Source organism: Mizuhopecten yessoensis, unplaced genomic scaffold (assembly GCF_002113885.1).
Source record: "Mizuhopecten yessoensis strain PY_sf001 unplaced genomic scaffold, ASM211388v2 scaffold4805, whole genome shotgun sequence".
NCBI lineage: Eukaryota > Metazoa > Mollusca > Bivalvia > Pectinida > Pectinidae > Mizuhopecten > Mizuhopecten yessoensis.
In genome coordinates this window covers 1,186,892-1,211,015 of record NW_018405730.1, presented here as the reverse complement: position 1 = coordinate 1,211,015, position 24,124 = coordinate 1,186,892, and the positions used below count along the sequence as shown (strand labels likewise).

At 39.6% G+C, this 24,124-nt stretch overlaps 1 protein-coding gene across 5 annotated transcripts in view; it reads left to right on the top strand.

Annotated features, from left to right (window-relative positions):
* LOC110449732 (polypeptide N-acetylgalactosaminyltransferase 5-like) overlaps positions 1-24,124 on the top strand; it is a 211,184-nt gene that overhangs the window by 80,141 nt on the left and 106,919 nt on the right. For all 5 annotated transcript variants that reach the window (XM_021496784.1, XM_021496787.1, XM_021496786.1 and 2 more), the window contains one exon: positions 22,345-22,393. The gene's annotated coding sequence lies outside the window, so the exon portion shown is untranslated. The remainder of the gene's footprint in view (positions 1-22,344; positions 22,394-24,124) is intronic.

Here is a 24,124-nt window from a genome sequence, read left to right as displayed (position 1 = left end):
TTTAAATAACTCATATATACATACATCGTGTCTGATATCCTACTGATAATCGTAGACTAAAGCACCATGTCATCCCGACACTAATATACAACTGAAAATATGTTTATTATTCAATAATGTTCAAAATAAGACTGCAGAGGATTGTATGAAAAATGTTTCTAAAATACATCTACATCATGAAGCTATAGTTACACAGACTTCTAAACATAAAAAGTTCCCTAAGTTTAAATATATTATAAAGTCACTACATTGATCACTGTGTCACAAAATAATGGTTTAAAAGCTAAAGTTCTAGAGTACAGTCACTCTATGGTACTGTGTACTGTCTCCTTGTGATGTGTAGAGCACAGTCACTCTATGGTACTGTGTACTGTCCTCTTGTGGTATGTAGAGTACAGTCACTCTATGGTACTGCGTACTGTCTCCTTGTGATGTGTAGAGTACAATATCTTATAAAGTCACTACATTGATCACTGTGTCACAAAATAATGGTTTAAAAGCTAAAGTTCTAGAGTACAGTCACTCTATGGTGCTGTGTACTGTCTCCTTGTGATGTGTAGAGCACAGTCACTCTATGGTACTGTGTACTGTCCTCTTGTGGTATGTAGAGTACAGTCACTCTATGGAGCTGTGTACTGTCTCCTTGTGGTGTGTAGAGTACAGTCACTTTATGGTACTGTGTACTGTCTCCTTGTGGTATGTAGAGTACAGTCCCTCTATGGTACTGTATACTGTCTCCTTGTGGTATGTAGAGTACAGTCCCTCTATGGTACTGTATACTGTCTCCTTGTGGTGTGTAGAGTACAGTCACTTTATGGTACTATGTACTGTCTCCTTGTGGTATTTAGAGTACAGTCACTCTATGGTACTGTGTACCGTCTCCTTGTGATGTGTAGAGTACAGTCACTCTATGGAACTATGTACTGTCTCCTTGTGGTGTGTAGAGTACAGTCACTCTATGGAACTATGTACTGTCTCCTTGTGGTGTGTAGAGTAGTTACTTTATGGTACTGTCTACCGTCTCCTTGTGGTGTGTAGAGTACAGTCACTTTATGGTACTGTGTACTGTCTCCTTGTGGTATGTAGAGAACAGTCACTCTATGGTACTGTATACTGTCTCCTTGTGGTATGTAGAGTACAGTCCCTCTATGGTACTGTATACTGTCTCCTTGTGGTGTGTAGAGTACAGTCACTCTATGGTACTGTGTTCTGTCTCCTCGTGATGTGTAGAGTACAGTCACTCTATGGGACTGTGTACTGTCTCTTTGTGGTATGTAGAGTACAGTCGCTCTATGGAACTGTGTACTGTCTCCTTGTGGTGTGTAGAGTAGTCACTTTATGGTACTGTCTACCGTCTCCTTGTGGTGTGTAGAGTACAGTCACTTTATGGTACTGTGTACTGTCTCCTTGTGGTTTGTAGAGTACAGTCACTCTATGGTACTGTGTAGTGTAGAGTACAGTCACTCTATGGTACTGTGTTCTGTCTCCTCGTGATGTGTAGAGTACAGTCACTCTATGGTACTGTGTACTGTCTCTTTGTGGTATGTAGAGTACAGTCACTCTATGGAACTGTGTACTGTCTCCTTGTGGTGTGTAGAGTAGTCACTTTATGGTACTGTCTACTGTCTCCTTGTGGTGTGTAGAGTACAGTCACTCTATGGTACTGTGTACTGTCTCCTTGTGGTATGTAGAGTACAGTCACTCTATGGTACTGTGTACTGTCTCCTTGTGATGTTTGTAGTACAGTCACTCTATGGTACTGTGTACTGTTTCCTTGTGGTATGTAGAGTACAGTCACTCTATGGTACTGTGTACTGTTTCCTTGTGGTTTGTAGAGTACAGTCACTCTATGGTACTGTATACTGTCTCCTTGTGGTGTGTAGAGTACAGTCACTATATGGTACTGTGTACTGTCTCCTTGTGATGTTTGGAGTACAGTCACCCTATGGTACTGTGTAATGTCTCCTTGTTGTTTGTGGAGGACAGTCACTCTATGGTACTGTGTACTGTCTCCTTGTGGTGTGTGTGAGTGCAGTCCCTTTCTGCAGTGTCAGCAGAGAAAGCTGTTAAAGTGCTGCTTTAAGTACCACTGTACTTAGGTTTTAGCTCAACTGGCACGAAGATAGGAACATGTTGTGTTGTCCGTTATCCATCGTCCATTGTTTGTAGTCTATTGTCTGTGGTCCATTGCCTGTCAATTTGTTCTATTAAATGACTTCATATCTAGAACTGGAGGACCTAGGGTCATAATATCTGGCCAGTAGGTACCTGGGATGGATTGCTATAATGTTCCAATAAATTACCTTGACCTATGGTCAAGGCCGCAGTGGTCAAATATATTAAAAAAATTAAACAACTTCTGAATAACCAGGAGGCCAAGGGTGGTGACATTTGGCCAGTTAATACCTAAGATGGAGTATGAAGTGTCCTTAAATGGATGACCTAGACCTTTGTTGTAAGCCGCAGGAGTCAAATGTGTTATAACCTTTAAACAACTTCTTCTGAAAACCTAAGAGTCATCTGCTGATATCTGGTAGCATGCTAGAAGTGGTGCTGTAAACTGTCCTCAAAATAATTACCTTGACTTACTTTCAAGGTAACAGGCATCAAATATGTAAAAACCTTCAATCAACTCCTTCTGCAAAACCAGGAGGCCCCTTTGTGATGATATTTGACCTGTAGTATGTAGGGATATAAAGTTTCCTCCAAAAAATGACCTTGATCTTTTATCAAGGTCATAGCTAGGGGGTCAAATGTGTAAAAATCTTTTAAACAATGTTTTCCTTATAAGGAAGAGTGCCAAGGTGATGATAGGTTGCTAATAGCATGCTAGAATAGAGTAGTATGAAGTGTCATGAAAAAAATGACTTTGACCTGCTTGACCAAATTTGATATGAAATATCCTTTGACCAAGAGGTCTTAATGTTGCATTAAACAGAGGGTCTGGCTCCCCAAAGTGCAGCCGGATGGGGCTCAATAGAGGTAGCCAGGGAAAAATCTAAAAAAAATAGTCTGGAAAATCTTAGGTCAAGGAGATTTAATATGTGGAAATATTTGCAAAATTACTTTGATTGAGAACATTTTCCATGATTTCTTAAATATCCAAGTGGATGATACAGGCCCTCTGGGCCTCTTGTTTATAATTTATATACAGTAGTCTCCCCTTAATTTTCTATTGGATACACAGTTGGGCCAGGACCTTTCTGTTGAACAGATAGCTAAATCGGTTAGAACAATAGTATAACAATCTAAAGTCAAGGGTTTGAATCCATCTGGCTCTACTGAAGTTTTGCACTCAGATCTCTATTGTTGATTATCTTTTATTTATTTCATCTTTATAGGGTTTTTTCATGAAGGTCCCCCAAGATATGGTTTTCTTGGAAGAAAACGTTTTGTATTTGTAGTTAAGTTTTTGGCAGTGGTGCGGGATCCTTAAAACTCTACTATGGATGACAGAAAAGCCATCCACAGATTTATACCCCAAGGTTGGAATGTTATAGCTAGATTGATGCTTCAAATCGCCTTGTTATGGCTGTGCTGAGTGGGCCTAATAGCATTTATATGTGGTGTAGTTTATTGGGATGTGTCATAACAGCTGAAATAACTTCACCAGTTTTGTGTAATTTTGAGTCCCCAAAGCCATTTTTTCCAGTTTAAATGTAGAGATGTGTTTTACCTTCTTATTCACTTGCCACCATTGAGCTATATAAAACGGATTAAGCGTCACATGTTACACTTCTGAACAGATCCAGAAAACCCCACACATCAGTTAAAAGTTGGAGTCCTCTTTGGTCTATAGTGAAATGATGTTTAAGAATGGTTTCTTCCAGTGTATTGTAATAGTGAATATTCTCAAGAGAAAAAAAGAATGGGAAACATGAACGGTTTATTTATTAAAGCTTAGATATATTCATGAGAAATGGGAAACTTTATATATTGATGAGTTCATGTTTTAAGGTGTTTGTGATGGTTTTAACACGAAATAGAGCAAAAAATCTCTTTACTGATTGGCAACTAATTACAAATGGCAATGGAATGAAAATTGCTCATAGTTACCTGTACTTTAAAGGACAAAGATATATTTCTATGTAATAGGAAAGATACAAATTTAGATTCCTAACTAGTGGGTTGTAGTGATGATATCAACTTATTCACCCCTGAAACACATTTGAACTCTTCCAATTCAAAGGTTGGAATAGTTCATTATGAAATTTTATGGGTGAATGAGTTAATGGGATAAAACGTATCTGTTGATATCATAGAGTCTGCTGTTAAGAGGTGATTCTCTGAATCGTAAACAAAACTTCTCCTTATTCGTATTTATACTTTTAATTGCTATAGATTTCCCGTTAGTGTACGGCTGGTTGGACTATATTTACAGAGGATGGGAGTACTGTGATTTAACACTGAACATATAATCATGTACTTCCTTTACAGGATCAAGTATATATAGAGTTAGAGTTGTGGTAGAGTGATTAACCTCCGAGCCTACCACTACATCTCCTAACAACATACGGAAGGATGGACCAAACGGCCACTTAATGCTGACGACGAGGTTGTGTACACCGTCACTTGCTTCCCTAACTGTAATTGACCATACTACATGTGTTAACGGTATGGAGGAATGTTACAGGTTTTTATAAAGTGTTCAGGTCGTAGCTGTGATCCTCTTACGTAATGTAGCACTGCAGAGGTACATACATAGGGCTTTAAACAGAAATAATGTCAACCTTAACATCTTTTAATTGTACTCTAAAACATTGGCTTTAAACCTCAAACAAATGTTAACATGTATTTAGATTGTACTGGTAAACTCTACATTGGCTTTAAATTAAAACAAAAGTTGACTTGTCTTACTGTACTGTAAAACTCTATAGTGGTTTAAACTCAAACAAATTTCAACTTGTCAACTGTAAACACATTTTTAGATTTTAATGTAAAATCCAACAGTTAAACTCAAACAAATTATACAGATTCTAGAGACTGCACTTCTATGTCTGAGTAATTAAAAAATTAATTGAAGATTAATATCTGTTAACGTGACACAAATATTAATTGGACTGTATGATTTCTATCTCCTTTTGTTTATCTCTGTATTAGTTACATTTTACCATGTGTTAGATATTTGAGCTTGTTATGACTTTATAGTCTATGTAATAGCTACTCCGAGAACTCTTCAACACAAGGGTCACCACGGTATAGAAAACGCCTCTAACAGTTCTGTTTTCAGGTTCTGTAAAGATTTTGATTAGAAGTTACTTTTTTACCAGTTTATTGATTTTATTACTGACATAGAAAGAAAATAATAAGAACTTTTTGTTTGCTAAGAGTTCATTGCTATGGGCATTAAGCGCTTAAGTTGACCATTCCATCTTAGATCAAGGAACCAAGGATCCATGACCATTACATTCACACTGTGACCAGGCCTAGGTACCAGGCATAATCATAACCTGGGGCATTCATGTTCACACTGTGACCAGGGTATGTAACTTGTAATTACAGTGCCTCCACTGTGACCAGGGTATGTAACTTGTAATTACAGTGCCTACACTTTGACCAGGGTATGTAACTTGTAATTACAGTAACTCCACTGTGACCAGGGTATGTAACTTGTAATTACAGTAACTCCACTGTGACCAGGGTATGTAACTTGTAATTACAATGCATCCAATGTGACCAGAGTATGTAACTTGTAATTACAGTGCCTACACTGTGACCAGGGTATGTAACTTGTAATTACAGTGCCTACACTGTGACCAGGGCATGTAACTTGTAATTACAGTAACTCCACTGTGACCAGGGTATGTAACTTGTAATTACAGTAACTCCACTGTGACCAGGGTATGTAATTTGTAATTAAACATTGTTAATGTTCAGTGTCGATAATCTGTTAGCTCAGTAGTTGTCAATGTTTAGTGTCGAGAGTCTGTTAGCTCAGTAGTTGTTAATGTTTAGTGCTGAGAGTATTAGCTAAGTAGTTGTCAGTGTTTTGTGTTGAGAGTCTGTTAGCTCAGTAGCTGTCAGTGTTTTGTGTTGAGAGTCTGTTAGCTCAGTAGCTGTCAGTGTTTTGTGTCGAGAGTCTGTTAGCTCAGTAGTTGTTAATGTTTAGTGCTGAGAGTCTGTTAGCTAAGTAGTGGTCAGTGTTTTGTGCTGAGAGTCTGTTAGCTGTAGTAGTTGTCAGTGTTTTGTGCTGAGAGTCTGTTAGCTGAAGTAGTTGTCAATGTTTAGTGCTGAGAGTCTGTTAGCCAAGTAGTTGTCAGTGTTTTGTGCTGAGAGTCTGTTAGCTGAAGTAGTTGTCAGTGTTTTGTGCTGAAAGCCTGTTAGCTCAGTAGTTGTCAGTGTTTTGTGTTGAGAGTCTGTTAGCTCAGTAGCTGTCAGTGTTTTGTGTCGAGAGTCTGTTAGCTCAGTAGTTGTTAATGTATAGTGCTGAGAGTCTGTTAGCTAAGTAGTTGTGAGTGTTTTGTGCTGAGAGTCTGTTAGCTCAGTAGTTGTTAATGTTTAGTACTGAGAGTCTGTTAGCTAAGTAGTTGTCAGTGTTTTGTGTTGAGAGTCTGTTAGCTCAGTAGCTGTCAGTGTTTTGTGTCGAGAGTCTGTTAGCTCAGTAGTTGTCAGTGTTGTGTGTTGAGGGTCTGTTAGCTCAATAGTTGTCAGTGTTTTGTGCTGAAAGCCTGTTAGCTCAGTAGTTGTCAGTGTTTTGTGTTGAGGGTCTGTTAGCTCAGTAGTTGTCAGTGTTGTGTGTTGAGAGTCTGTTAGCTCAGTAGTTGTCAATGTTTAGTGTCTAGAGTCTGTTAGCACAGTAGTTGTCAATGTTTAGTGTCGAGGGTCTGTTAGCTCAGTAGTTGTTAATGTTTAGTGCTGAGAGACTGTTAGCTAAGTAGTGGTCAGTGTTTTGTGCTGAGAGCCTGTTAGCTGAAGTAGTTGTCAGTGTTTTGGGCTGAGAGTCTGTTAGCTCAATAGTTGTCAATGTTTTGTGCTGAGAGTCTGTTAGCTAAGTAGTGGTCAGTGTTTTGTGCTGAGAGCCTGTTAGCTGAAGTAGTTGTCAGTGTTTTGTGCTGAGAGTCTGTTAGCTCAATAGTTGTCAATGTTTCGTGCTGAGAGTCTGTTAGCTCAGTAGTTGTCAGTGTTTTGTGTTGAGGGTCTGTTAGCTCAGTAGTTGTCAATGCTTTGTGTTGAGGGTCTGTTAGCTCAGTAGTTGTCAATATTTTGTGTTGAGGGTCTGTTAGCTCAGTAGTTGTCAGGGTTGTGTGTTGAGGGTCTGTTAGCTCAGTAGTTGGCAATGTTTTGTGTTGAGGGTCTGTTAGCTCAGTAGCTGTCAATGTTTTGTGTTGAGGGTCTGTTAGCTCTGTAGTTGTCAGTGTTTTGTGTTGAGGGTCTGTTAGTTCAGTAGTTGTCAATGTTGTGTGTTGAGGGTCTGTTAGCTCAGTAGTTGTCAGCGTTGTGTGTTGAGGGTCTGTTAGCTCAGTAGTTGTCAGTGTTTTGTGCTGAGAGTCTGTTAGTTCAGTAGTTGTCAAGTGTTTTGTGTTGAGGGTCTGTTAGCTGAAGTAGTTGTCAGTGTTTTGTGCTGAGAGTCTGTTAGCTCAGTAGTTGTCAGTGTTGTGTGTTGAGGGTCTGTTAGCTCAGTAGTTGTCAGTGTTTTGTGTTGAGTTTTTTTTTAGCTCAGTAGTTGTCAATGTTTTGTGTTGAGGGTCTGTTAGCTCAGTAGCTGTCAATGTTGTGTGTTGAGGGTCTGTTAGCTCAGTAGCTGTCAGTGTTGTGTGTTGAGGGTCTGTTAGCTCAGTAGCTGTCAATGTTGTGTGTTGAGGGTCTGTTAGCTCAGTAGCTGTCAATGTTGTGTGTTGAGGGTTTGTTTGGGCCCCGTATCGGAGATACGGGTGCCCTATAGTAATCACTCTGTCTGTCTGTCTGTCTGTTCGTCCACAAATTTTGTTTATGGCTGATAACTTTGGTATTTAATGACCGATGTACATGAAACTTGGTCAAGATGTTCAGTTCACAAAAATACACATTGAGGTAAAAAGTCAAGGTCAAAGGTCAAGGTCATTAGGTTCAAATTTCAAGGTCAAATTTTGCATCTATTCACTGATGACTATTTTGTTATAACATGATGAAGCAAAGTGGATCAGAATTAAACAAGGAGTCAACCTGACCAAATGTCAAGGTCATTGGGTCAAAGGTCAAGGTTAATTTTTTGTATCTTTTCACTGGTGAACATTTCGGTAAGACACTTTGAAGCAATGATGCTCAGAATTAAACAAGGAGTCAACTGACCAAAGGTCAAGGTCATCAGGTCAGGGGTCAAGGTCAAATTTTGTAGCCTTTCACTAATGAGCATTTTATGACATGAAGCAAAGTAGTTCAGAATTAAACAAAGAGACACACTGAGGTAAAAAGTTGAAGTCAAAGGTTAAGGTCATTAGATTCAAAAGTCAAGGTTCAATTTTGTATCTTTTCACTGGTGAACATTTTGTTATGACATGATGAAGCAAAGTTGATCAGAATTAAACAAGGTGTCAACCTGACCAAATGTCAAGGTCATTGGGTCAAAGGTCAAGGTTAAATTTTGTATCTTTTCACTGGTGAACATTTTGGTATGACACTTTGAAGCAATGTTGTTCAGAATTAAACAAGGAGTCAATTGACCAAAGGTCAAGGTCACTCAGTCAAAGGTCAAGGTTGAATTTTGTATCTTTTCCCTGATGAACATTTTGTTATGGCATTATGCAGCAATGTTGGTCAGAATTAAACAAGGAGTCAATTGACCAAAGGTCAAGGTCACTGTGTCAAAGGTCACAGTCAAATTTTGTATCTTTTCCCTGATGAACATTTTTTACGACTTTATGAAGCAAAGTTGGTCGGAATTTAACAAAGAGTCAACTGAATTAAGGTCAAGGTCACTCGGTCAAAGGTCAAGGTAAAATTTAGTATCTTTTTGCTGGTGAATATATCATTATGATACTTTGAAGCAATGTTTGTGGGAATTACACAACGTATCATTCTTGATGATTATGGGGGATATATTGCCACAAGAAGGGGCCCTTACTGACCTGTCAGTGTTCTAGTTAGCTCAGTAGTTGTCAATGTTTTGTGTTGAGAATCTGTTAGCTGAAGTAGTTGTCAATGTTTTGTGTTGAGAGTCTGTTAGCTGAAGTAGTTGTCAATGTTTTGTGTTGATAGTCTGTTAGCTCAGTAGTTGTCAATGTTTTGTGTTGAGAGTCTGTTAGCTCAGTAGTTGTCAATGTTTTGTGTTGAGAGTCTGTTAGCTCATTAGTTGTCAATGTTTAGTGTTTAGGGTCTATTAGCTCAGTAGTTGTCAGTGTTGTGTGTTGTGAGTCTGTTAGCTCAGTAGTTGTCAAGGTTTTGTGTTGTGAGGCTGTTAGCTCAGTAGTTGTCAATGTTTTGTGTTGAGAGTTTGTTAGATCAGTCGTTGTCAGTGTTTTGTGTTGAGAGTCTGTTAGCTCAGTAGTTGTCAGTGTTTTGTGTTGAGGGTCTGTTAGCTCAGTAGTTGTCAATGTTTTGTGTTGAGAATCTGTTAGCTGAAGTAGTTGTCAATGTTTTGTGTTGAGAGTCTGTTAGCTGAAGTAGTTGTCAATGTTTTGTGTTGATAGTCTGTTAGCTCAGTAGTTGTCAATGTTTTGTGTTGAGAGTCTGTTAGCTCAGTAGTTGTCAATGTTTTGTGTTGAGAGTCTGTTAGCTCATTAGTTGTCAATGTTTAGTGTTTAGGGTCTATTAGCTCAGTAGTTGTCAGTGTTGTGTGTTGTGAGTCTGTTAGCTCAGTAGTTGTCAAGGTTTTGTGTTGTGAGGCTGTTAGCTCAGTAGTTGTCAATGTTTTGTGTTGAGAGTTTGTTAGATCAGTCGTTGTCAGTGTTTTGTGTTGAGAGTCTGTTAGCTCAGTAGTTGTCAGTGTTTTGTGTTGAGGGTCTGTTAGCTCAGTAGTTGTCAATGTTTTGTGTTGAGAATCTGTTAGCTGAAGTAGTTGTCAATGTTTTGTGTTGAGAGTCTGTTAGCTGAAGTAGTTGTCAATGTTTTGTGTTGATAGTCTGTTAGCTCAGTAGTTGTCAATGTTTTGTGTTGATAGTCTGTTAGCTCAGTAGTTGTCAATGTTTTGTGTTGAGAGTCTGTTAGCTGAAGTAGTTGTCAGTGTTTTGTGTTGAGAGTCTGTTAGCTGAAGTAGTTGTCAATGTTTTGTGTTGAGAGTCTGTTAGCTCAGTAGTTGTCAGTGTTTTGTGTTGAGAGTCTGTTAGCTCAGTAGTTGTCAGTGTTTTGTGTTGAGGGTCTGTTAGCTCAGTAGTTGTCAATGTTTTGTGTTGAGAGTCTGTTAGCTGAAGTAGTTGTCAATGTTTTGTGTTGAGAGTCTGTTAGCTGAAGTAGTTGTCAATGTTTTGTGTTGAGGGTCTGTTAGCTCAGTAGTTGTCAGTGTTATGTGTTCAGTCTGTATATTAGCTCAGTAGCTGTTCATTTTATGTTATTGGATCTGTTAGTTTATTTTCAATCATTCTAGATATTGTTTATTGTGACTGTGTTTTTGATAAATTATAAATCATGTACATACATACCAACAGTAGGCTTGCCTAAAATGTGCTCAAAATTCAATTCAGTATTAATTAACATTTACTGTGTCTTCACAGAAAATCTTGGTGCTTGTCATTAGCACATTGTTTTCGTGATTAGCTTGAGATCTGAAAATAATTGATATCCTGCTCTACTTAGCTAGACAAGGCCTAATGTTAGGAACAAGATGACAGCTTGCCTCCAATCTGTAATATCATTTCCTGTTTTACCATTACACTGACTTGTTGGCGTGCCCAACAGCACCAAACACTGCCATGGTCTACGATACAGGGACCAGGGCATGGTCTACGATACAGGGACCAGTGCATGGTCTATGATACAGGGACCAGTGCATTGTCTACAATACAGGGATCAGTGCATGGTCTACGATACAGGGACCAGTTCATGGTCTACGATACAGGGACCAGTGCATGGTCTACGACACAGGGACCAGTGCATGGTCTACGATACCGGGACCAGCGCATGGTCTACGATACAGGGACCAGTGCATGGTTTACGATACAGGGACCAGTGCATGGTCTACGATACATGGACCAGTGCATGGTCTACGATACAGGGACCAGTGAATGGTCTACGATACAGGGATCAGTGCATGGTCTACGTTACAGGGACCAGTTCATGGTCTACGATACAGGGACCAGTGCATGGTCTATGATACAGGGACCAGTGCATTGGCTACAATACAGGGATCAGTGCATGGTCTACGATACAGGGCCCAGTGCATGGTCTACGATACAGGGCCCAGTGCATGGTCTACGATACAGGGCCCAGTGCATGGTCTACGATACAGGGATCATTGCATGGTCTACGTCACAGGGACCAGTTCATGGTCTACGATACAGGGACCAGTGCATGGTCTATGATACAGGGACCAGTGCATTGGCTACAATACAGGGATCAGTGCATGGTCTACGATACAGGGATCAGTGCATGGTCTACGTTACAGGGACCAGTTCATGGTCTACGATACATGGATCAGTGCATGGTCTACGATACAGGGACCAGGGCATGGTCTACGATACAGGGACCAGTGCATGGTCTACGATACAGGGATCATTGCATGGTCTACGTTACAGGGACCAGTTCATGGTCTACGATACAGGGATCAGTGCATGGTCTACGATACAGGGACCAGTGGAAAGATGGTACCAGCACTATAAGTATATCAAAATAAAATATGACGTTGCAATAAAATATTTTGGTTTCATGTTTCTTTAAGAAACAGCTCATGTTATGAAAATGATTTATTTATTATTATAAGCATTGAGTTGCTATCACTTATCATTCTTGGTAATTTATATTGAGTGCCAACTGGAAATGACAAAATTACATGACGTGGCTTTAAATGCCAGCTGGATGCGTCAATTCAATATTAACATCATAGAAAATTAATGTTAATTGATCAAATCAGTATTAATAGTTCCCACAAGTATATGTATCATGTATACTTGTTTAATAAATAGACCAGCCAGGGTCAGTGGTAATAAATGTTGGTATTATAATGATTACGTAAACAGGACCATGGCGTTCATAGCTGATATGAACGTCCTCTGAATTTGGTATGGTTATATAACAGCACTGTTGTAATTGACACTCCAATCCTAGAGATATGACACGTATGACACATTAATCTGTGATATATGTACAACCACCAGATTGTAGGCGGAATTGGTTTTGAGAAAATGTCTGGAGAAATAAAGACACCATTTGGGAAAACTTGATTATTGGTTCAATGCATGCTATAAAATCATCAAGAAGAAATAAAACTAAGAGGTGATACAAAATAAAAGATAAAACATTTTGAGAAGATAAGAATTCTCCTTTGATGCTAAATAATACATGCAGCTCAAAGGGTTAATTTGTTAAAATAGCTGTACATGTTTTCACGAGATGAAATTGTAAATCACTGATCAACAAATCTTACAAATTGTACATTGGATAGCAATAACCCCTCCACACCAAACTTAGGATAACCTATTGTGCCTGTGTCAATAACCCCTCCCCACTTAACACCCAACTTGGGATAACCTATTGTGCCTGTGTCAATAACCCCTCCCCCCCCCCCACCCAACTCAGGATAACCTATTGTGCCTGTGTCAATAACCCCTCCCCCCTTAACCCCCAACTTGGGATAACCTATTGTGCCTGTGTCAATAACCCCCCCCCCCATCCACACCCAACTCAGGATAACCTATTGTGCCTGTGTCAATAACCCCTCCCCCCATCCACACCCAACTCAGGATAACCTATTGTTCCTGTGTCAATAACCCCTCCCCCCTCCACACACAACTCAGGATAACATATTGTGCCTGTGTCAATAACCCCTCCCCCCTCCACACCCAAATCAGGATAACCTATTGTGCCTGTGTCAATACCCCCTCCACACCCAACTCAGGATAATATATTGTGCCTGTGTCAATAACCCATCCCCCCTCCACACCCAACTCAGGATAACCTATTGTGCCTGTGTCAATAACCCCTCCCCCATCCACACCCAACTCGGGATAAGCTATTAATGTACATGTGCTTGTGTCAGTTCATCTTAATGTTTCCTCAATACCATATCTGTGTTCAGATTAGTTCAGATAATTATTCAAGAATCAAAATCAAAAGAAAGGGGGTTGAGACACAAGAATTAAATATTCATTATTTCCCCAGATATTTAGTACAGAGATTATTCTGTGTGATACCCAAATTTTGCATGATGTCCAGGAAAACATTCATGTAAAGAAATAATAAAACATTTATCAAAGTATAAACCAAAGCGTTGATGGCATTCTACCTATTGTCTCTTCTCTAGCAGTTCCACATGGAACTGTCACCTTTATCTCCATCAGCTTACTTCCAGGGAAAGACGGTGAATTATCAAAATTAGTGTCAGCAGGTGCTTGATGAAATATTTATGACACTTTTAAGAAAAAAACAGAATTGGAGAAAATTTGTCAATGAATGATTAATGGTGTGGCCTACCACACGTAAGATCTAACAGTGTTATCACGGTCGTGCTTACTGTACCATTTTCCTACACGTGTGATCGTGTGAATCTCTCGTGATTTCTCTGATTTGATAGCTAAGACCTGAGTATTGGCGTCCGTGTCTCGGGGGAACTCTATGCTCACCTTAAATGTATCGTTAACACATCTTATTTCCGTTTTTTGTTTGTTCTGATTTCCCTGTCGCTATTAATATTTTACATGCACAGCACTAACCTACCTTTATTATTCAGACATTTGGAAGCATCTACATCACCTGTATATTTGTAATAAAGCTGAAGTAAACATGTTTGCTATTCATAAGTAATGTACCTGTATTTACCGGTATGATTGTGTTCATGATCAATGTCAAAGGAAGTTTTTAATTAAGTGATATATCTGGAAAAAAAATCAAAAGTTCTAGATTTGGGTTTGATAGATATTGAAAATAGTTTTATGCTAGATCCTTACCAGGTTTTAATGCGATGGGCTCCATCATCAATATTCATTTTAGATCCTGTACAGGTAGCTTTAGCTCATTCACCCCTAAAATTCCATAATGAACTATTCCAACCTTTAAATCGGATGACAAGGTAAGCTGTAAAGTTTTAGAGGAAAATTCAGAAGAATTTATGTAGATTCTGTACATGTAAATTCCCGGATGTTTAATTAACCAGATAAAGAAAGTTGGCCAGCACCTTGAAAAATGATTTATGATGTGAATGAAATGTGAAACAATAGTTTTGGAGAATAATGTTCCTTACAAAGAAGACACACAAAAAATAGGGTTTGTCAGAAATGCTGTAACATAGGTGGCTACACTGTTTCTCCAATGCCAACAGGGCATAACACTGTATCTCTGATGCTGACAGGGCATGACACTTTATCTCTGATGCTGACAGGGCATGACACTGTATCTCTGATGCTGACAGGGCATGACACTGTATCTCTGATGCTGACAGGGCATGACACTGTATCTCTGATGCTGACAGGGCATGACACTGTATCTCTGATGCTGACAGGGCATGACACTGTATCTCTGATGCTGACAGGGCATGACACTGTATCTCTGATGCTGACAGGGCATGACACTGTATCTCTGATGCTGACAGGGCATGACACTGTATCTCTGATGCTGACAGGGCATGACACTGTATCTCTGATGCTGACAGGGCATGACACTGTATCTCTGATGCTGACAGGGCATGACACTGTATCTCTGATGCTGACAGGGCATGACACTGTATCTCTGATGCTGACAGGGCATGACACTGTATCTCTGATGCTGACAGGGCATGACACTGTATCTGTGATGCTGACAGCGCATGACACTTTCTCTGATACTGACAGCTGGCAGGACAGTCTGTATCTGTGATGCTGACAGGGCATGACACTGTATCTCTGATGCTGACAGGGCATGACAGTCTGTATCTGTGATGCTGACAGGGCATGACACTTTCTCTGATACTGACAGCTGGCATGAGTCTGTATCTCTGATGCTGACAGCTGGCATGAGTCTGTATCTCTGATGCTGACAGGGCATGACACTGTATCTGTGATGCTGACAGCGCATGACACTTTCTCTGATACTGACAGCTGGCAGGACAGTCTGTATCTGTGATGCTGACAGGGCATGACACTGTATCTCTGATGCTGACAGGGCATGACAGACTGTATCTGTGATGCTGACAGGGCATGACACTTTCTCTGATACTGACAGCTGGCATGAGTCTGTATCTCTGATGCTGACAGCTGGCATGAGTCTGTATCTCTGATGCTGACAGGGCATGACACTGTATCTCTGATGCTGACAGGGCATGACACTGTATCTCTGATGCCAAAAGGGCATAACACTGTATCTCTGATGCTGACAGGGCATGACACTGTATCTCTGATGCTGACAGGGCATGACAGTCTGTATCTGTGATGCTGACAGGGCATGACACTGTATCTCTGATGCTGAAAGGGCATGACACTGTATCTCTGATGCCAACAGGGCATGACGATGTATCTGTGATGCTGACAGGGCATGACACTGTATCTGTGATGCTGACAGGGCATGACACTGTATCTGTGATGCCGACAGGGCATGACACTGTATCTCTGATGCCGACATGGCATGAAACTGTTTCTTCAATGCTGATAGGGCATGACACTGTTTCTCCAATGCTGACAGGGCATGACACTGTTTTCTCCAATGCCGACAGGGCATGAAACTGTTTCTCCAATGCTGACAGAGCATGACACTATTTATCTGCAGCATTTAAGTCTATGTCCATTGCTGATTTGTGGGTGATTGATTGCCCCTGGGTAAATTGTTACGATGATGTGTTTAAAGTGCTGATCTTTTACCATGTATTGGCTTCGTGATCGTCAATACATAGGGAGGAACTAGAAGTTCATTCCTAATTCATGCATGATCTTTGCTACAAGCATGCGTAGACTAGTGGGAATTATAAACACCTACGATAAAATTAATTGAACATTTAGCCAAACAAAAAACAGTGATGATTAGTATTGATCCCTACCAGGGGACCTAAGTGCAAATATTGACAAGGTATATACAGCTCACACTTGGCATGTTACTAGATACGTGAGCTGTACGTTGTGTAACACAGTGCTATAACATATCCCATGGACTTAAAGGTTGTTTTTTCACTTCACACCCCAAAAGGCATATCTTAGATGAGCTTTATAAACATCCCTTAGTATACAGTTAGAGTATGGGGTTGAGGGATATAGCAAGTTTCTGGTGTCCCGAGACCAGGTCTATTTCCCAAGGCGAAGCCGAGGGAAATAGGCATGGTCAAGGGACACCAGAAACTTGCTATATATGCCTCAACCCCATACTTTAACCGTTTTATTATACCGAAACACACTGAAGAGATAGTTTTAACTAGAAAATATTTGTAAACCATAAGCTGTATAGCTTTACGTCCCAAATACCCTTTTGATGGCCATGGAGCCAAATGCTTACGAGTTAGGCAGCAAGCTCCGCCCACCTCGTGCGTCACTGCCGAGTTCGATAACAAGCTCCGCCCACCTCTCGCCTGATTGGCTCGGCAGAAACACCCGAGTGTAGGTGTGTTTTAGTTCACAGACTAACACACAGGACTAAAACACACTCAGGCAAAAGAGGGGATATATTCGATTTAACCAATTACTTTTATATAGAGTAAATAAAGTAGAGGTGTAATAATAGCTTATGTAAAGAGTATTCCTCAACTAAACCATATGATTACCAGTGGTAATTAAAAAGTTCAGTTGAGAGGGTTTCATGAAATTGAGTACAAGTACATACTACTTTTCATCGCGCCTATCATATTTTTTAAATAGCATATGTCATTTCCAAATTTCTTCAGTTCGAGGCCTACGTGGGGCAGTCACAGTAGGTTGCATTTTTGATAGTTTTTCTTCGGGAACTTCGGCTTCCCTCCACCACCAAAACATGGCACGTCCTTGAATGACCATAGCTGTTGATAGGACGTTAAACACAAACAAACCAAACCTGGCACGTCCTTGAATGACCATAGCTGTTAATAGGACGTCAAAAACAAACAAATCAAACCTGGCATGTCCTTGAATGACCATATCTGTTAATAGGACGTCAAAAATAAACAAACCAAACCCGGCACGTCCTTGAATGACCATAGCTGTTGATAGGATGTTAAACACAAATAAACCAAACCTGGCACGTCCTTGAATGACCATAGCTGTTAATAGGACGTCAAAAACAAACAAATCAAACCTGGCATGTCCTTGAATGACCATAGCTGTTAATAGGACGTCAAAAATAAACAAACCAAACCTGGCACGTCCTTGAATGACCATAGCTGTTGATAGGAGGTTAAACACAAACAAACCAAACCTGGCATGTCCTTGAATGACCATAGCTGTTAATAGGACGTCAAAAACAAACAAATCAAACCTGGCATGTCCTTGAATGACCATAGCTGTTAATAGGACGTCAAAAACAAACAAATCAAACCTGGCATGTCCTTGAATGACCATATCTGTTAATAGGACGTCAAAAATAAACAAACCAATCCTGGCACGTCCTTGAATGCCCATAGCTGTTGATAGGACGTTAAACACAAACAAACCAAACCTGGCACGTCCTTAAGTGACCATAGCTGTTGATAGGACGTTAAACACAAACAACCCAAACCTGGCACGTCCTTGAATGACCATAGCTGTTAATAGGACGTCAAAAATAAACAAACCAATCCTGGCACGTCCTTGAATGCCCATAGCTGTTGATAGGACGTTAAACACAAACAAACAAAACCTGGCACGTCCTTGAATGACCATAGCTGTTAATAGGACGTCAAAAACAAACAAATCAAACCTGGCATGTCCTTGAATGACCATATCTGTTAATAGGACGTCAAAAATAAACAAACCAATCCTGGCACGTCCTTGAATGCCCATAGCTGTTGATAGGACGTTAAACACAAACAAACCAAACCTGGCACGTCCTTAAGTGACCATAGCTGTTGATAGGATGTTAAACACAAACAAACCAAACCTGGCACGTCCTTAAGGGACCATAGCTGTTGATAGGACGTTAAACACAAACAAACCAAACCAAATGTTCCAGAGTTTCTGTTTCAACCATGCTGACTTTAATCAGTATGTGATTGCTGGAAATTTTGTTCTTCAAATGGAAATCATGCATTTGAGTTGTTACTATTTAGTAAATTATACAGGGCTGATATTTTCAGTAAATTATACAGGGCTGATATTTTCAGTGAATTATACAGGGCTGATATTTTCAGGTAAATTATACAGGGCTGATATTTTCAGTAAATTATACAGGGCTGATATTTTCAATACCCCACCATCATCAGGTGGTGGACATGGAGAGCTATTCACACCATTTTTTTGTCCATGGTCTGATGTCCAACGCTCAGATATCTATTGATAAACATTTTTTGTTACCATTATTTCTCAGGGCCTACATGTTTTATGACACTTGGTAAGTGGGATGCCCTGGTCGTTAGTCATGCATGCTCCAGTTAGAGATGGCAATCTGAAAGCAAAAATGATAGCAAGGCAGCCTGATTTTGTTTGTGAATTTTGTTACTGCTGTTTTTCATAGACTCCTTAAAGTATCGCATCACTTTTTATACATGATGATCTCTTTGGTCTGTTGTTGTGCTTCCTACAATTTTAGATGGATGGAAAAAGCAAAATGGCCACATAAAGCAGCCATCTTGAATTTTGCATGTGAATATTATTGCCACTCTTTCTCTATAGAAGGGATCTTGATTAAAGTTGTTATGAATGATCTCCTTGGTCCAGGGTTGTACATGCTTCGATTTGAGATTCATCTTTTAAAAGCAAAATGGCCACACGATGAAGCTTTATTGGATTTTGGATGTGAACTTTAACTGCTTCTCAGTAACAATTTAATGGATCTTTAGTTATGAAACTTTGTATGCATTGCACCCTTGGTTCCTAGTTGTGTTTTGCTCCAATTGGAGAAGGGTAAAAAAAAAACGAGCACTAACCGATTCCTATGGGATCTCTAATGTTAGACCTAAACATTACAGGCGAATCAAATTAGGTCATAAATAGTAGCAATTGTCAGTTTTGGTATCTCACTGTGACAGGGTTATTCAACTTTAAAATGGTTTCTTTACAAATGTTATAACTCTGGGAACCGATTTTAATGTCTATAAAATCATAACAAAATTAGCTCCCAAAAAATATTTGATCTCAGAAATAAAACATATTTTGCATTTAACTGTAAAATTCAAGTTTTTCCTTAAAGTAAATAAACTGGATTATTTCATATAAATAGAAAATGGTTCTGTCTTTGGATTCTTTTTTTGCAGATATTGAAGTTATGTATTTATCAATTTGTTGAAATCTTCTGTAAGTATTGATTTGAAATCTGATGCGAGTGCTTTTGGTCGGTATTGTCGATATCGGTACATTGACCAGCATTAGCAACTACATGTATTTTTGAAATGAGTTGTTGTAGCATTATAGTGATGGCCTGGAACACAGAGACATCAGATTACTTAGCTGTGATTGATGTAGACTTGAATGCTCAGAATATTCTGGTGCACACAACTAAATCACTGATTAAATCATCAACACATGTACAGGTAGCCTATCTAGATCACTTAATTACACCTGTCGTAGAGTGTGAACCTTGATCAGATTCCCCTGTATGCTCTGTTGGTAGCTGTCTTTATTGGTATCTCTGTTGGGGTTAACCATCATCAAACGCAGTCTCTGTGAGTAGTTTTAGTTCACCTGACATAAACGGCCAATGTGAGGGCCAGATGAGCTTTTGTCGTGGTGTAACATTACTAGTCCAGGAAGGCGGAGTGAATGCATCCCAACTCAAGGGTGGGAATAGTCAGGGTTCCATCCCAACTCAAGGGTGGGAATGGTCAGGGTTCCATCCCAACACAAGGGTGGGAATAGTCAGGGTTCAATCCCAACTCAAGGGTGGGAATGGTCAGGGTTCCATCCCAACTCAAGGGTGGGAATAGTCAGGGTTCCATCCCAACTCAAGGGTGGGAATGGTTAGGGTTTCATCCCAACACAAGGGTGGGAATAGTCAGGTTCCATCCCAACACAAGGGTGGGAATGGTCAGGGTGCCATCCAAACTCAAGGGTGGGAATAGTCAGGGTTCCATCCCAACACAAGGGTGGGAATAGTCAGGGTTCTATCCCAACACAAGGGTGGAAAAAGTCAGGGTTCCATCCCAACTCAAGGGTGGGAATGGTCAGGGTTCCATCCCAACACAAGGGTGGGAATAGTCAGGGTTCCCTCCCAACACAAGGGTGGGAATGGTCAGGGTGCCATCCAAACTCAAGGGCGGGAATAGTCAGGGTTCCATCCCAACACAAGGGTGGGAATAGTCAGGGTTCAATCCCAACTCAAGGGTGGGAATGGTCAGGGTTCCATCCCAACACAAGGGTGGGAATAGTCAGGGTTCCATCCCAACACAAGGGTGGGAATGGTCAGGGTTCCATCCCAACACAAGGGTGGGAATAGTCAGGGTTCCATCCCAACACAAGGGTGGGAATAGTCAGGGTTCCATCCCAACTCAAGGGTGGGAATAGTCAGGGTTCCATCCCAACTCAAGGGTGGAAATAGTCAGAGTTCCATCCCAACACAAGGGTGGGAATAGTCAGGGTTCCATCCCAACTCAAAGGTGGGAATAGTCAGGGTTCCATCCCAACACAAGGGTGGGAATATGTTTTCATCCCAGGGGACTTAGTCCCTTGATCATAACATGTAAACGGTTTTGATCCTTACCCTATAACCATATATTCAATAGCTTTTCTCAAAGAATGGAATGCATGTATATGCCTCTGGAATTAGCCTTAGAGTCAAGCGCTTTCCCTGGAAACTTCCAGGATTATAACAAGGAAACAGTTGAGAATCTATACCATGTAACTATGCATACAGTTGCTGGGCATCAAGTGAAGAACACAATCACGCTATCAGGATAGGCTAGAATGATACTGGACTTCGATACTGATGTCACGCTGGGGAAATATCTATGGACGATCAATAAGCTTAAATTACCCCCACATGTTATTTTCCATATTTACAGTAGTTAAAATATGTATCTGTTTAATATACAAGATCCTGGTCATCAATTTTATATTTGATTTATAATCTTAAACTCACCATGTAATACAGGTGTAAGTGGATAGATCACAGGTGTACATGGATAAATTACAGATGTAAGTGTACAGATAACAGAAGTAAGGCTATAGATTACAGGTATAAGTGTATAGATTACAGGTAAACGTGTATTGATTACAGGTATAAGTATACCGAATACAGGTATAAGTCTATAGATTACAGGTATTAGTGTATAGATTAAAGGTATAAGTGTATAGATTACAGGTATAAGTGTATAGATTACAGGTATAAGTGTATAGATTACAGGTATTAGTGTACCGATTACAGGTGTAAGTGTACAGATAACAGAAGTAAGTCTATATATTACAGGTATTAGTGTATAGATTAAAGGTATAAGTGTATAGATTACAGGTATTAGTGTATAGATTACATGTATAAGTGTATAGATTACAGGTATAAGTGTATAGATTACAGGTATAAGTATATAGATAACAGCTAGATTACAGGTATTAGTGTATAGATTAAAGGTATAAGTGTATAGATTACAGGTATTAGTGTATAGATTACAGGTATAAGTGTATAGATTACTGGTATAAGTGTATAGATTACAGGTATTAGGGTATAGATTACAGGTATAAGTGTATAGATTACAGGTGTTAGTGAATCGATTACATGTATAAGTGTATAGATTACAGGTATAAGTATATAGATATCAGCTAGATTACAGGTATTAGTGTATAGATTAAAGGCATAAGTGTATAGATTACAGGTATAAGTGTATAGATTACAGGTGTTAGTGAATCGATTACATGTATAAGTGTATAGATTACAGGTATAAGTGTATAGATCACAGGTATTAGTGTACCGATTACAGGTATAAGTGTATAGATTACAGGTATAAGTGTATAGATTACAGTTGAGGTGTATAGATAGGTAACAGTGGACATACAATACACCTGTAGTATATGTAGGTGAAGACACCTATACATCCCACTGCACCACACTAACTGTGACAAGTGACAATGCAGACCCTTTGTTTTTATGTTTCGTGTTGGAGGATTAAATATGACAAATGTCATCAGCCATTGATGCTAAACGTGAGATATCTAAATTAGAATTTCATATCTTATGTGTGAGTGTATTTATACATACAGCAGTATTTATATGTGTGTTGTATATTGCCAGGTCAGGGACTGTGGGAGTCGACCAGTAGTGACAGTTCGTCCAACTCAAGGTAAGTCTCTCACCTGTCTACTCTCCAACATGGAAGACTTTCATTGTCTCAAAAACATCTTTTTGAAATTCTAATTGGACATTAGTGAAGTCAGCGTCAGACCTTAATTTTACATTACACCTGTACTTTTATCAATCCTATATATAGTATCAACACCTTAAACACATGATCACTTTTGTTTGTATAGTTTTCATTTGTAGTTAAATTCATTCATTTGTTATAAGCTCAACTGCCACAATGTGCCTGTAGTAAGCTAATGTCATTGTGCAGCGTTCCTCATTCATTTTTTGTCTGGCATCATTTTTTTTCTTTAAACAACTTTGTCCTAAATTCATAATGCATTGTCTTCATACTTTACCTCATAGCTTGCTAAGATTAAAAGCTACAAACTTTATTCATGCCAATATGAACTTTACTAGTAAATTTATCTGAATGAACAACCTTGACCTATTTTCTTGGTCATTTTGGTCAGCTTTTTAAAAATATTGAAACAGCTTGTTCTGAAAATTTATAATGTCAAGTATAAGGGTATTTGGCCTGTAGCTTGCTGGGATATCAAGAAGTGAAGGATGTTCAAACAAATGACCTTGACTCACTTTTAAGGTCACAGGAGCAAAACAAATGAAAATCTTCACACTAAGATCTAAAAGGTGTAATGATAGTTAGCCTCTGCAGTAAGCTCCTAATAACTATCTAGTTTGGTTGAAAAATTTGACCGTTTGAGGAGTGAGTGATACAGGTCAATTGTGCCTCTTAACGTATATGGCCATCAGAAAATGATCTTATAAAAGACGGTAAGTAGATGACAGTAGATAATGTTTTAGTCTCAATCTAATTATTACTGAGACTTTGAGACCTGTAAATAATTGTCCTCGAGTAAACTCAATGCTTGCAATATTTGTTAAAAATTGTGTGTCCGAAATGAGGTGAGCATTAAGAATTGACTACAAGTTAACCGTGTTTGACATGTTCTATATAATGGCTGTGTGGTGTACTGGTACGTTCATACATCCTCTGAGTGGTTAATGGATTTTCATCAGCACACTTTTCTGCTTCACAAAGAAGATTCATGAAATGTTTTCAGTGTGATCTGTAATGTACATACAATTGTATATGACTTAAATGCTATATAGACCCTTGAGATCTCATGTTGAATGCCAGGAACGGTTGTTGAGATTTTTCAGGAAGTGTATTTAGCCACGCATTGCGTGTGCATTGTACATGTCAGAAACGACAGTGCAGATCTAGGTTAAAAGTTTGAATTTTGATCATGCAATGTTGGGGAAGTGTCATTTTAAATAATGCTGACAGCCTTCAGTGTGGCCTAGCTAGCTAGCTAGCTAGTGTGATAGATGTTATATACAGCAAGGACAGCTAGCATTCAGAGTATGCTATTATAGGGGACGCTACTACTACTGTCTATTAAAGGGGGCGCCACTACTACTGTCTGTTATAGGGGCCCCACTACTTAACTATCTATTACAGGGGCGCTACTATCACTGTCTGTTATAAGGGGTGCTAATACTACTGTCTGTTATAGGGGGCACCACTACTTCTGTCTGTTATAGGGGGCACCACTACTTCTGTCTGTTATAGGGGGCGCCACTATTACTGTCTGTTATAAGGGGTGCTAATACTAATGTCTGTTATAGGGGGCACCACTACTTCTGTCTGTTATAGGGGGAGCTACTATTACTGTGTAGTATAGGGGGCACCACTAACTAATGTCTG